The following is a 15,376-nucleotide window of genomic DNA, read 5'->3' as shown; positions in this document are numbered from 1 at the left end:
CAAGCTATTGCCCAGAGTCACATGGTGCTGGGCTAATCTGCCGCCGGTGCCGGGGATCGAACCGTAATCCCCAGATTCTGGAGTCAGTCGCCCTAGCCGCGGCGCCACACCTCTTCCTCCCTGACCCCTCTGCGATTACAATTCCCTCCCAGCAGGCCCAGAAGCAAGAAGGCCTCCTGGTTCACCGACGAACTCAAGGACTCCAAGAAGAACTGCCGCACCCTCGAGAAAGCCTGGCTCCTCGACAAGACCACTGACAACATGACCGCCCTCAAACAAGCCACCCGAAAGCACCACCAGCTTATCCGCACCACCAAGAAGAAATCACCAAAGGACCGACTGGACAGCAACGCCCACGACAGCAAGGAACTCTTCAGCATCGTCAAGGAGTTCTCCAACCCCAGCACCGGCAACAACGACATCACTCCTTCACAAGATCTCTGCGACTCTCTTGACTCTTTCTTCCACCGCAAGATCGCCGACATCCACAACAGCTTCGGCGCACCACCCACGCACCCAACCGTCGAACCAACGCCACCCACCTCTGCACCTGGACCACAGTGACCACCGAAGACACCGCCCGCACGATGAACACCATCCACTCCGGATCTCCGACCGACCCGTGCCACCACCACGTCTTCAACAAAGCCGACTCCACCATCGCGCCCCAACTCCGGAACATCATCAACTCCTCCTTCAACACCGCCACCTTCCCGGAGAGCTGGAAGCATGCCGAGCTCAGCGCCCTACTGAAGAAAGCAACAGCAGACCCCACCGACCTCAAGAACTTCCGCCCCATCTCGCTCCTCCCTTTTCCTGCTAAAGTCATCGAGAAGATCGTCAACAGACAGCTGGCCGCCTTCCTTGAGACGAACGGATCCCTCGACCCCTCGCAGTCCGGTTTCAGAGCCAACCACAGCACCGAGACCGCCCTGATCGCAGCCACCGACGACATCCGAGCCCTGCTCGACAACAGGGAAACAGCGGCACTCATCCTCCTGGACCTCTCTGCAGCGTTCGACACGGTCTGCCACCGCACCCTAGTTCAACGCCTCAGCAACATCGGCATCCAAGAGAAGGCACTGGAGTGGATCATCTCGTTCCTCGCCGGAAGGACACAGTGAGTTTGCCTCCCCCGTTTCGATCCGAGGCCACCGAAGTCATCTGCGGCGTACCACAAGGATCATCACTCAGCCCCACCCTCTTTAACGTCTACATGAGACCTCTTGCAGCTATCGCACGCCAACACAACCTCAACATCATCTCCTACGCCGACGACACCCAGCTGATCCTCTCCCTCACCAGGGACCCCGACACCGCCAGAACCAGCCTACACGAAGGGATGAAAGACGTCGCCGAGTGGATGAAGACCAGCCGCCTGAAACTGAACTCAGACAAGACGGAAGTCCTCATCCTGGGACCATCGCCCTCCGCCTGGGACGACTCCTGGTGGCCCCCCCCGGGCACCGCTCCCAAGCCAACAGACCACGCACGCAACCTGGGATTCATCCTGGACTCCTCCCTCTCGATGACCAGACAAGTCAACGCCGTCTCCTCATCCTGCTTTCACACCCTTCGCATGCTCCGCAAGATCTTCCGATGGATCCCGACCGAAACCAGGAAGACGGTCACCCAGGCACTCGTCACCAGCCGATTGGACTACGGAAACACCCTCTACGCCGGAACCACAGCCAAGCTACAGAGAAGACTCCAACGCATCCAGAACGCCGCCGCCCGACTCATCCTGGACATCCCCCGTCCTGCACTGGCTCCCTGTCAACAAGAGGATCACGTTCAGGCTCCTCACCCACGCACACAAGTCTCTCCACGACCTGGGCCCCAAGTACCTCAACGACCGCCTGACCTTCTACACTCCCACCCGCCAGCTACGATCGACCAACCACGCCCTCGCCGCCGTTCCACGCATCCGAAGAGCCACCGCCGGAGGCAGATCCTTCTCCTACCTGGCGGTCAAAACATGGAACTCCCTCCCCATCCACCTTCGACTGACCCAGGACCATCTCGCCTTCAGGAGACAACTCAAGACCTGGCTGTTCGAGCGGTAGCGGACCCTTTCCCCCAAGCACCTTGAGACCCTTTCGGGTGAGTAGCGCGCTATACAAATGTTATGATTGATTGATTGATTGAATTACCACCTCGTGTGCCTAGCGGCGCCCGGACGCATCCCGCAGACCACCCTGTATAAAAGCCGGTGTTGACTGGGGGCAAAGCCCAAAACAAACAAGCGTCACTGACACTAAGGCTGTCACTAATACAGTAGTTAGACTATGAGCGGTGGAAATAGACTAAGATTCAACTCCTCCGGTTCGAAGAACCATCAAACGTTGATTTTATTGGACAAATTCTAATAGTCTAAACCCTCGGTCAAGAGTTCTGGTCATCAACCATGTCCTCTCCTCCCATGTAAAATTGACTTGTGTTGGCATCCGTGCCATACTTTGGTTAGCCTGCGCTGTGCACTCACATTTCCTCTTTAATATTTACGAGACAAACTGCAGGATTCCAAAAAACCATTGGCCACGAGGGCAAAGAATAAAACCTTAAACCTGCTTGTGACTAGCCGGCACAGCAGACCATGATGCTGTGACATTATGTAACATAGTGCAACAACAGCGTGCCTCTGACACCATGAATTCAGCAAACTCTTTGATACCCAAACTTTTTTTAATTAACGTTGGGATATTTACATTTATCTTTCTTCTTTTTTCAATTTTTCCAATTACAGAAACATAACCCAAAGATGGGCGTTTGAAACATTTATTAATGTGTACAATCAAAACAAGGCAGTATGTTCTGTAAATATATAGAGTGAAAAACAACTTAAACATGTGATCATATATACATTTAAGACAAGTGTATTCCAATCGCAAACAAAACATGAAGAGACGTTAAGAATATTTCAATGGTACATGTGGATGTGGATTATTCCATCCACCATTAGTCCTATTACTTTGCGAAAAAGCAACAAGGGCAGACTGTAACTTTTTACTGTCCTCAGGCTAATAGTACTGTTTTCTCGCAGGGGAGAGGTTAAGGGAGTTATTTACAACATGAGTGACAGAGGAACCCTGAATTTAGGGCTGAGATGGATTCGATTCGAGGTCTGTACTCTACTCGGTTAGCCTGGAAACCTCTCTCAAAATGGGCCAACGCGTTTCGACCTGCTGGGTGACACTTCTTTTTGTGAAAGTCTTCATCAGGGGAGATGTAAATTCGAAAGAACAGGATTTGTGTACCTATACGATTAAAAAAGACAAATGTTGCCATCAATATCACTTTTGTGAAGGGGTGAGTGATTGTGACAAGACTCATCTCCACGATGTAGAGCTAGAGCACAAACTGGGTTTCTTGTTGTGGCCGCACCTGATGTGGGGCGAAGGGTCCTGTAGTGACAGTGAGGCCGTGGGGCCGTTGGTCAGTGGGGCAGTGGGTCAGTGGGTCAGTGGGTCAGTGAGGCCGTGGGGCCGTGGGTCAGTGGGGCAGTGGGTCAGTGGGTCAGTGGGGCAGTGGGTCAGTGGGGCAGTGAGGCCGTGGGGCCGTGGGGCCGTGGGGCCGTGGGGCCGTGGGTCAGTGGGGCAGTGGGTCAGTGGGGCAGTGAGGCCGTGGGCCCGTGGGTCAGTGGGGCAGTGGGGCAGTGGGGCAGTGAGGCCGTGGGGCCGTGGGTCAGTGGGGCAGTGAGGCCGTGGGGCCGTGGGTCAGTGGGGCAGTGGGTCAGTGGGGCCGTGGGGCAGTGGGTCAGTGGGGCAGTGAGGCCGTGGGGCCGTGGGTCAGTGGGGCAGTGGGTCAGTGGGGCAGTGAGGCTGTGGGGCAGTGGGGCAGTGAGGCCGTGGGGCCGTGGGTCAGTGGGGCAGTGAGGCCGTGGGGCCGTGGGGCAGTGGGTCAGTGGGTCAGTGGGGCAGTGAGGCCTTGGGGCCATGGGTCAGTCGATCAGTGGGTCAGTGGGGCCGTGGGGCAGTGGGGCCATGGGGCAGTGGGTCAGTGGGGCCGTGGGGCAGTGAGGCCGTGGGTCAGTGGGGCCGTGGGGCAGTGGGGCCGTGGGGCAGTGGGTCAGTGGGGCAGTGGGGCAGTGGGGCAGTGGGGCCGTGGGGCAGTGGGGCCGTGGGGCTGTGGTTCTGAAAATCTGGGCCCTGTTGTTATCCCGATATCGAGGTCCAATACCTGTGTCACAAAATATCAACGTACCATGACGATTTTGGTGTCCATGAACCGATAATGATTAGGACATCATTCCTATGTATTTGCTTCACAATCGAGGGTTGCCAACACCCCTAAATCGTAGTTTCCGTCCCAATCCCTTAGACTCCATTTTGTGAACGGCATCCATCTTACGTCTTGCCCTCATGTTAAGTCAATTAAAGGTCGAGCTTGATCCCAAAGGACACGTCCACCTTCCCTGACTTCCCCCTGACCTGTCCCAGCTGACTCCATGGCCTTAAGCCAAACCTGTTTGGGCAGCTCCTTGCCCAGTGGCCGAATACGATAGCATCAATGCATAACATTCCACAAACCATTCACTACATACAGACCATGCTTTCTGCAAACATGCACCTGTCCACGTTCCTTGTTTATGGCCAGTTTTATGACTAGGAGGTGCCCTTCCTTATTGAGGTTTCATCGATATCTGATGGGAGTTCCGGGCCTAACTGGGTAATCTATCACGAACTGGACATCTAAAATGTGGGCTTGCTTACATGACTCCGCACTTTGTATTATTGCAGACATATGTTTATAGCCATATCATAAACTCAAGAATTCTTGCTCGAAGCCATTATATGTGTATATAAGGAGAGGGCTGGTTCTGTAAAAACGAACACGAACAGTCTCCTGAGAATACATGACCCGTGTTTGTCATGCTTCTAGGACAAGTGTTACTTGGTAGCTACCAATAAAACTTGATCTCTGACTGCGACTAGAAGACTCATTGTTTCTGTGGTCCGGAACAAGGGAGAACTCAGAGGTCTTCGGGTGTTATCCCCTGGCACCACCGGGTTCCTACAAACCCGGCACCTCAGGGCAGTGGGGCCGTGGGGCTGTGGTTCTGAAAATCTGGGCCCTGTTGTTATCCCGATATCGAGGTCCAATACCTGTGTCACAAAATATCAACGTACCATGACGATTTTGGTGTCCATGAACCGATAATGATTAGGACATCATTCCTATGTATTTGCGTCACAATCGAGGGTTGCCAACACCCCTAAATCGTAGTTTCCGTCCCAATCCCTTAGACTCCATTTTGTGAACGGCATCCATCTTACGTCTTGCCCTCATGTTAAGTCAATTAAAGGTCGAGCTTGATCCCAAAGGACACGTCCACCTTCCCTGACTTCCCCCTGACCTGTCCCAGCTGACTCCATGGCCTTAAGCCAAACCTGTTTGGGCAGCTCCTTGCCCAGTGGCCGAATACGATAGCATCAATGCATAACATTCCACAAACCATTCACTACATACAGACCATGCTTTCTGCAAACATGCACCTGTCCACGTTCCTTGTTTATGGCCAGTTTTATGACTAGGAGGTGCCCTTCCTTATTGAGGTTTCATCGATATCTGATGGGAGTTCCGGGCCTAACTGGGTAATCTATCACGAACTGGACATCTAAAATGTGGGCTTGCTTACATGACTCCGCACTTTGTATTATTGCAGACATATGTTTATAGCCATATCATAAACTCAAGAATTCTTGCTCGAAGCCATTATATGTGTATATAAGGAGAGGGCTGGTTCTGTAAAAACGAACACGAACAGTCTCCTGAGAATACATGACCCGTGTTTGTCATGCTTCTAGGACAAGTGTTACTTGGTAGCTACCAATAAAACTTGATCTCTGACTGCGACTAGAAGACTCATTGTTTCTGTGGTCCGGAACAAGGGAGAACTCAGAGGTCTTCGGGTGTTATCCCCTGGCACCACCGGGTTCCTACAAACCCGGCACCTCAGGGCAGTGGGTCAGTGGGGCAGTGAGGCCGTGGGGCCGTGGGTCAGTGGGGCAGTGGGTCAGTGAGGCCGTGGGGCCGTGGGTCAGTGGGGCAGTGGGTCAGTGGGGCAGTGAGGCCGTGGGGCCGTGGGTCAGTGGGGCAGTGGGTCAGTGGGTCAGTGAGGCTGTGGGGCAGTGGGGCAGTGGGTCAGTGGGGCAGTGGGTCAGTGGGGCCGTGGGGCAGTGGGTCAGTGGGGCAGTGAGGCCGTGGGGCCGTGGGTCAGTGGGGCAGTGAGGCCGTGGGTCAGTGGGGCAGTGGGTCAGTGGGGCAGTGAGGCCGTGGGGCCGTGGGTCAGTGGGGCAGTGAGGCCGTGGGGCAGTGGGGCAGTGGGGCAGTGGGTCAGTGGGGCAGTGAGGCCGTGGGGCCATGGGTCAGTGGGTCAGTGGGTCCGTGGGGCAGTGGGGCCGTGGGGCAGTGGGTCAGTGGGGCCGTGGGGCAGTGAGGCCGTGGGGCAGTGGGTCAGTGGGGCCGTGGGGCAGTGGGTCAGTGGGGCAGTGGGGCAGTGGGGCAGTGAGGCCGTGGGGCAGTGGGGCCGTGGGGCAGTGGGTCAGTGGGGCCGTGGGGCAGTGAGGCCGTGGGGCAGTGGGTCAGTGGGGCCGTGGGGCCGTGGGGCAGTGGGGCCGTGGGGCCGTGAGGCCGTGGGGCAGTGGGGCCGTGGGTCAGTGGGGCAGTGAGGCCGTGGGTCAGTGGGTCAGTGGGGCAGTGAGGCCGTGGGGCCGTGGGTCAGTGGGGCAGTGCGTCAGTGGGTCAGTGGGGCAGTGAGGCCGTGGGGCCGTGGGTCAGTGGGGCAGTGGGTCAGTGAGGCCGTGGGGCCGTGGGTCAGTGGGGCAGGGGGTCAGTGGGGCAGTGGGGCAGTGGGGCAGTGGGGCAGTGGGTCAGTGGGGCAGTGCATCAGTGCATCTGTGGGTCAGTGGGTCAGTGGGGCAGTGGGGCAGTGGGGCAGTGGCCGAAGTACCCTGTTGAGTATAAGTTACAGAACCTCAATCCCTTTCTTTCGCTCCAAGCCTCCTAAAGAAAAAGAGCACTCTGCCCCACCATCGTTCTTGTGCAGGTTGATATTTATTTTATTTTCGGTTTTATAGAGCGCATAGCTGCCCCAGCGACGAGGCGTCCCAGCGCTATGAGAAACCCCAAGTTCCGGAGCCAGTAGTGAATGCCCGCAGATAGGCTACTTACAGGGAAAAATCCAAGTTTTTAATGTTTTTGCGAAAAGCCAGATGATTCGATGTGACTCTCACGGGAAAAGGGAGTGAGTTCCAGAGTTTTGCGGCCAAAGGAGCGAGCACCGGCCCTCGCTCTCCAGATGCGTGGGGATATCTAATGCTATTCTTTACAAAATCACGCCCTCGCCTCACGTTTATTCCACTCGGGTTGTGGCCAGTGTGCCCCGCGTGGAGCCTAAATTGCAAACACAACAGTGATGGACAGAATGTGGATCAATGTCACACATTCACCCCAGTCCAAAGATCTGGGCCCAAATCCATCGTTTTTCCACTCCACACACAGGGTCAGCGCTGATTGCATATCGCCATTGTCTAACCCAGGGTGGTGTGGAGTGGAAAAACGATGGATTTGGGCCCAGATCTTTGGACTGGGGTGAATGTGTGACATTGATCCACATTCTGTCCATCATTGTTGTGTTTGCAGTTACCGCGTGGAGCCTAAACACACATGTCCCATGGTTGAAGCTCAACCCTGGCATGCGAGACCTTCGTGGACCTCCTGCACCAAACCCACGCTCTGAGGGGTTTAAATCTGCGTTTCTCCGCGAGAGCAGCAGTGAATCAATGACACTTCAAGGCGCTCCCGTGTCGGCGCTTCCTGTCGGTGGGAGGGGCGGAGGCGGCCCCTGGGGGCGCAGCCACGGGTTTCATATCCCTTGGCAAGTTTGAGGCTCGTTGATAACTACTCACTGCTCTCAAGGAAGCGACTTTCCGGCGGATTACCAACCAATCAAAGCGAGCCTGGCACCGCTTGCCCTGCCAGGGGTCGAGGCAGCAGCGGTGGTGCCCAGCGCCGCCTGGCACTGCTGGAGGGGGCACCGGCTGGGAGAGGAAGGAATGGGTTTGTGGGAATCTTTCTGTGCGTGGCCTCGCCCCGGGGGGTCGGAGCCTCACACGAGCCCCGCACTGACACCCCCAGGCGCGGGGGGGGGGGGGGGGTATGTGCCCAGGATCACACGAGGCTTCAGCGCTGCCCCTGGTACGGGGCGGACTTGTACCCTCCTGACCCCACCCGGGGCAGGCATGTCTGGAGAGGATCTGCGGGGGGCGGGCTGCTCTCTCTGGGGGGGATAGCACTCCCCCTCCCCCGCTCTCTGATTGGCTGTTTCAGTCTGGACCCCTCAAGGGCTGACACCAGAGTCCCCCTCCCCCCTCCCCCACAGTCCTCGTGGGTCAGCAAATGGGAGCCGCCACCCTCCACTTCGGCCTCCCCCGCCCCTGGGTCCGGGCCTCCGCACTCTAGCGCCTCGAGGCTGCACCGATCCAGCGCCCAGAGAGACACACAGACGGAGGACCCCCCCAGCAGAGGGGGCACCGACTGACCAGCACTGGTAAGTGAGCCCTCCCCCACCCCAGCCCCCCCAGACCTCCGCCATGTCCGGGCCTCTGCGCTCTAGCGCCGCGAAGGAGCTTCCATGCGCTGAGCTGCGGCTGAGGAGGTAGAGGGCACCAGGAGAGAGGGCGGACACTGAGGGGGTACAGAGGGTGCCCCGAGCCCTGGAGAGGGGGCAGAGCCCGGGTGAGTGACCGCGGAGCTCGGACTCTCATGCTGCCGGCGCCGAGCACAGCGAAGAATGAGGCATGAACGGGACATGTCTGTTCATCCGTGGCGCACATATGTGCGCACTGGAGGCTAGTGAAGCGGCCCCTCCACCCTGCGACCCTCCCGCCCCCCATCACCCCCTACAGCCCCTGCCAGGACGACCCCCCTCCCCTCCCTAGAGCTCGCCCTTCAATCCTCCTCTTCGGACCCTGGATGCCCCCCATGCCCACGGGCACAGCTCGCTGCACCCCTAGAGCCCAGCTTCGAGGAGCTATAGTCACCCCACCCCGCAGTGCAGCAGCCGCAGGGCCCCTCCTTGACCCCGGCCCACCTGCCTCAGGGTGTGGCTGAGTAGCCAGACTGGGGCCCTCCAAGGGGGGCACTACACCCCCTCACCCCCTGCGGAGGCTGGACTGATGCTGCCTGCCCTCTCCCTGCCCCTGTCAGTCTCTCTGCCCCTGCCCCCTCTCCTGCAGTATCAGCACGCACAGCACTAGATTGCTCGTAATTGTAGCGCCGCAAAGAAACACAGCGCAAAAGGCAAACACACTAAGCGTTAACATAACAGAGCAAACAACTTTAGTCCTCCAAACCCACGGCCCGCCTTCGCCTCAATGGCACGCTTTCTTCCTTTGCGATGGTGTTTCCGTCATTCTCTACACCCCCACACCACCTTGTGCTTGTTATATTTTCCTTCCATCCTGTGACTTATTGTTCTCATATATAATGATAACATAATAAAGTTCCAGAATGGAAAGGATAAAAGTAGAATTTGACGAATTACTCTATAATGGTGCAGTGTTTATGTGCTAACATTAAGGAGAGGCTTGTGAGACCTTAGCGCCAAGAAGCCACGCAACACAGAATTGAAAATGTGCAAACTTGGACATTTTACCTATACAATTCACATACGCATTTCACTGTCTGTGCTTTTCAAAGGACTCCCACTCAAAAACACCAGCACCGAAAACTAGAAATTGAAATGAGAAATGTTGTATTTCTCTATTCACGGAAAGTTAACAGTTTACTTAAATTGGCCTATAGGTGATGGGTTATTTCACAATATATTTCCAGCCTGTGCACAAAGGCGCAGAAATGCCCGTTTCTATAGGTCAGAGGACGGAGGTTCATTCACCTTTTCACTCCTAACAGGATACCATACAGTGGATGCTCAGGTTCTTTCATTTTTTCCTTCCTCGTCCTCCGGGAAGAGCCCTTTCGCTGCCACTTCAACTTGGCAGCCCTTCCCCCCTGGTCGTGTGCAGGCTGGGGACTGAGCAAAGCACAAGGGGCATATTACCAACAAGTAGCGATAATTATCGCTAAATAGGCTGAGCGACGATTGTTTTATCGCTGACTATCGCTGGATTTGTTAGGGAGAAAACATGCTATTGGCATCGTTTTTCTCCATTGTGCTAAAATATCCAGCGATAGTGGCAAAATCCATGAATATCGCTGAGAATACAGCGAAATTCAGACAAAATGCTCTTAGCCATGTTATCCACCTCCCATTGGATAACATGGCAAAGAACTGGTCTGAGCAGGCGTTAGTTTTTGGCGATAGCGGGAATATTTCCATCGCTACGCCTGCCTTGCTAATAGGCGATAGCGACGTTGGCGACTGCTTTCAGTCGCTAACTGGTTGGGTAAGCCCACTTTGCATGTCATTAGCGATAAACATCGCTGACATGCAAAGCGGGACCCAAACCGCTCGCTATCGCCTAAAAGCTGTCGCTAACATCAGTTAGCGACAGCTTGCTAATAGAGCGATAGAATTATCGCCGCTAAACCGGCGTTAATTCCCTATCGCCACCCTTGGTAATATGCCCCAAGAACTTCTGTTGTCATTCACCTGGCTGTGAAGGAGTTGTGAAGGGGAGCTTCCCTCAGCGCTGCATGACAAACACATTGACCTCCGGGCTCACTCTTATCTATCTATCGCCCTCACTCTATCTTTCTATCGCCCTCACTCTATCTATCTATCGCCCTCACTCTATCTTTCTATCGCCCTCACTCTATCTATCTATCACCCTCACTCTATCTATCTATCTCCCTCCCTCTATCTATCTATCGCCCTCACTCTATCTTTCTATCGCCCTCACTCTATCTATCTATCACCCTCACTCTATCTTTCTATCGCCCTCACTCTATCTATCTATAGCCCTCTATCACCCTCACTCTATCTATCTATCTCCCTCCCTCTATCTATCTATCGCCCTCACTCTATCTTTCTATCGCCCTCACTCTATCTATCTATCACCCTCACTCTATCTATCTATAGCCCTCACTCTATCTATCTATCGCCTTCAGACTATCTATCGCCCTCACTCTATCTATCTATCACCCTCACTCTATCTATCTATCTATCACCCTCACTCTATCTATCTATCACCCTCACTCTATCTGTCTATCGCCCTCACTCTATCTATCTATCGCCCTCACTCTATCTATCTATCACCCTCACTCTATCTATCTATAGCACTCACTCTATCCATCTATCGCCCTCAGTCCATCTATCTATCGCCCTCACTCTAACCATCTATCGCCCTCAGTCCATCTATCTATAGCACTCTATCCATCTATCGCCCTCACTCTATCCATCTATCGCCCTCACTCTATCTATCTATCGCCCTCACTCTATCTATCTATCGCCCTCACTCTATCTATCTATCGCCCTCACTCTATCTATCGCCCTCACTCTATCCATCTAGCGCCCTCACTCTATCCATCTAGCGCCCTCACTCTATCCATCTAGCGTCCTCACTCTATCTATCTATCGCCCTCACTCTATCCATCTATCGCCCTCAGTCCATCTATCTATAGCACTCACTCTATCCATCTATCGCCCTCACTCTATCCATCTATCGCCCTCACTCTATCTATCTATAGCACTCACTCTATCCATCTATCGCCATCACTCTATCCATCTATTGCCCTCACTCCATCCATCTATCGCCCTCACTCTATCTGTCACCCTCACTCTATCCATCTATCGCCCTCACTCTATCCATCTAGCGCCCTCACTCTATCCATCTAGCGTCCTCACTCTATCCATCTATCGCCCTCACTCTATCCATCTATCGCCCTCACTCCATCCATCTATCGCCCTCACTCCATCCATCTATCGCCCTCACTCTATCTATCTATAGCACTCACTCTATCCATCTATCGCCCTCAGTCCATCTATCTATCGCCCTCACTCTATCCATCTATCGCCCTCAGTCCATCTATCTATAGCACTCACTCTATCCATCTATCGCCCACACTCTATCCATCTATCACCCTCACTCTATCTATCTATCTATCTATCTATCTATCTATCTATCTATCTATCTATCTATCTATCTATCTATCTATCTATCTATCTATCTATCTATCTATCTATCTATCTATCTATCTATCTATCTATCTATCTATCTATCTATCTATCTATCTATCTATCTATCTATCTATCTATCTATCTATCTATCTATCTATCTATCTATCTATCTATCACCCTCACTCTATCTATCTATCGCCTTCAGACTATCTATCGCCCTCACTCTATCTATCGCCCTCACTCTATCTATCTATCGCCCTCACTCTATCTATCTATCGCCCTCACTCTATCTATCGCCCTCACTCTATCCATCTAGCGCCCTCACTCTATCCATCTATGGCCCTCACTCTATCTATCTATGGCCCTCACTCTATCTATCTATCTATCTATCTATCTATCTATCTATCTATCTATCTATCTATCTATCTATCTATCTATCTATCTATCTATCTATCTATCTATCTATCTATCTATCTATCTATCTATCTATCTATCTATCTATCGCCCTCACTCTATCTATCTATCGCCTTCAGACTATCTATCGCCCTCACTCTATCTATCTATCACCCTCACTCTATCTATCTATCTATCACCCTCACTCTATCTATCTATCTATCACCCTCACTCTATCTATCTATCACCCTCACTCTATCTATCTATCACCCTCACTCTACCTATCGCCCTCACTCTATCTATCTATATATCTATCTATCTATCTATCTATCTATCTATCTATCTATCTATCTATCTATCTATCTATCTATCTATCTATCTATCTATCTATCTATCTATCTATCGCCCTCACTTTGTCTATCTATCTATTGGCCTCACTTTATCTATCTATCTATAGCCCTCACTCTATTGCCCTCCCTCACTCTATCTATCACCCTCCCTCTATCTATCTATCTATTTCCCTCACTCTATCTATCTATCTATCTATCGCCCTCACTCTATCCATCTAGCGCCCTCACTCTATCCATCTAGCGTCCTCACTCTATCCATCTATCGCCCTCACTCTATCCATCTATCGCCCTCACTCCATCCATCTATCGCCCTCACTCCATCCATCTATCGCCCTCACTCTATCTATCTATAGCACTCACTCTATCCATCTATCGCCCTCAGTCCATCTATCTATCGCCCTCACTCTATCCATCTATCGCCCTCAGTCCATCTATCTATAGCACTCACTCTATCCATCTATCGCCCACACTCTATCCATCTATCACCCTCACTCTATCTATCTATCTATCTATCTATCTATCTATCTATCTATCTATCTATCTATCTATCTATCTATCTATCTATCTATCTATCTATCTATCTATCTATCTATCTATCTATCTATCTATCTATCTATCTATCTATCTATCTATCTATCGCCCTCACTCTATCTATCGCCCTCACTCTATCTATCTATCGCCCTCACTCTATCTATCTATCGCCCTCACTCTATCTATCTATCGCCCTCACTCTATCTATCGCCCTCACTCTATCTATCTATCGCCCTCACTCTATCTATCGCCCTCACTCTATCCATCTATGGCCCTCACTCTATCTATCTATCTATCTATCTATCTATCTATCTATCTATCTATCTATCTATCTATCTATCTATCTATCTATCTATCTATCTATCTATCTATCTATCTATCTATCTATCTATCTATCTATCTATCTATCTATCTATCTATCTATCTATCTATCTATCTATCTATCTATCGCCCTCACTCTATCTATCTATCGCCCTCACTCTATCTATCTATCGCCCTCACTCTATCTATCTATCGCCCTCACTCTATCTATCTATCGCCCTCACTCTATCTATCTATCGCCCTCACTCTATCCATCTAGCGCCCTCACTCTATCCATCTAGCGCCCTCACTCTATCCATCTATGGCCCTCACTCTATCTATCTATCTATCTATCTATCTATCTATCTATCTATCTATCTATCTATCTATCTATCTATCTATCTATCTATCTATCTATCTATCTATCTATCTATCTATCGCCCTCACTCTATCTATCTATCGCCTTCAGACTATCTATCGCCCTCACTCTATCTATCTATCACCCTCACTCTATCTATCTATCTATCACCCTCACTCTATCTATCTATCTATCACCCTCACTCTATCTATCTATCTATCACCCTCACTCTATCTATCTATCACCCTCACTCTATCTATCTATCACCCTCACTCTACCTATCGCCCTCACTCTATCTATCTATCTATCTATCTATCTATCTATCTATCTATCTATCTATCTATCTATCTATCTATCTATCTATCTATCTATCTATCTATCTATCTATCTATCTATCTATCTATCTATCTATCTATCTATCTATCTCCCTCACTTTGTCTATCTATCTATTGGCCTCACTTTATCTATCTATCTATAGCCCTCACTCTATTGCCCTCCCTCACTCTATCTATCACCCTCCCTCTATCTATCTATCTATTTCCCTCACTCTATCTATCTATCTATCTATCTATCGCCCTCACTCTATCTATCGCCCTCACTCTATCTATCTATCTATCGCATCACCACAGCATCACTCAGCACCACCACAGAATCACTCAGGGGCACCACGGCATCACTCAGGGGCACTACAACATCACTATGCGCTACCACAGCATCACTGAATGCCACAGCATCACTCGTCGCCACCAGAACATCACTCAGCCCCACCACAGCATCAATCTGTGCAACCAATAAACAACAACTGGTTCAAATATGTTCTCTCAATGTTTCAAGCTTTATTGCAAATGTCACAAAAATATGTTAATATATCACTTCTGTTCTTGGATTTTCGTCACAATAAAATACAGCGAACATAATCTTCACAAAAGTTATTTACAAAAGTTAAAGCTATTGCCATTATACCTGGGAAGGACCCCGGGCTCTGCGGCTCTTACCGACCGTTATCCCTCTTGAACCTGGACTATAAAATCCTGGCCAAAGTCATTGCCATCAGTCTATCGCTGTTGATGGAATTCATCATATCGCCGGTACAGTTGGGCTTCGTTCCCCGCAGATCCACCTTGCTTAATCTCCGGACGCTGTTCACTGTATTACATCGAATCGAGCCCTCCACCCCTGCGGCCGTGATTTTACTTGACGCGGAAAAAGCGTTTGATTCCCTCGAATGGCCCTTCTTCATTTCCATCATGCGTCATAAGGGCATGCCGGAATGTTTTGTTGCAACGGTTGCGTTATTATACACTAAACCCACGGCCCGCCTTCGCCTCAATGGCACGCTTTCTGATCCGTTCCCTTTATCAC

General features: G+C 51.5%; 1 long non-coding RNA gene across 1 annotated transcript in view; it reads left to right on the top strand.

Moving 5' to 3' along the window:
• The first annotated feature begins 7,956 nt into the window (after positions 1-7,956).
• The window catches only part of LOC144806503 (uncharacterized), an 82,014-nt gene continuing 74,594 nt past the window's right edge, over positions 7,957-15,376 (top strand). The window contains exon 1 of the long non-coding RNA XR_013605817.1: positions 7,957-8,551. This is a non-coding gene — a long non-coding RNA (uncharacterized LOC144806503). The remainder of the gene's footprint in view (positions 8,552-15,376) is intronic.

The sequence above is a fragment of the Lissotriton helveticus genome (genome assembly GCF_964261635.1).
Source record: "Lissotriton helveticus chromosome 1_1 unlocalized genomic scaffold, aLisHel1.1 SUPER_1_unloc_8, whole genome shotgun sequence".
Classification (NCBI taxonomy): domain Eukaryota; kingdom Metazoa; phylum Chordata; class Amphibia; order Caudata; family Salamandridae; genus Lissotriton; species Lissotriton helveticus.
Note: the sequence above shows the minus strand (reverse complement) of the source record. Positions and strands in the feature narration are given on the sequence as shown.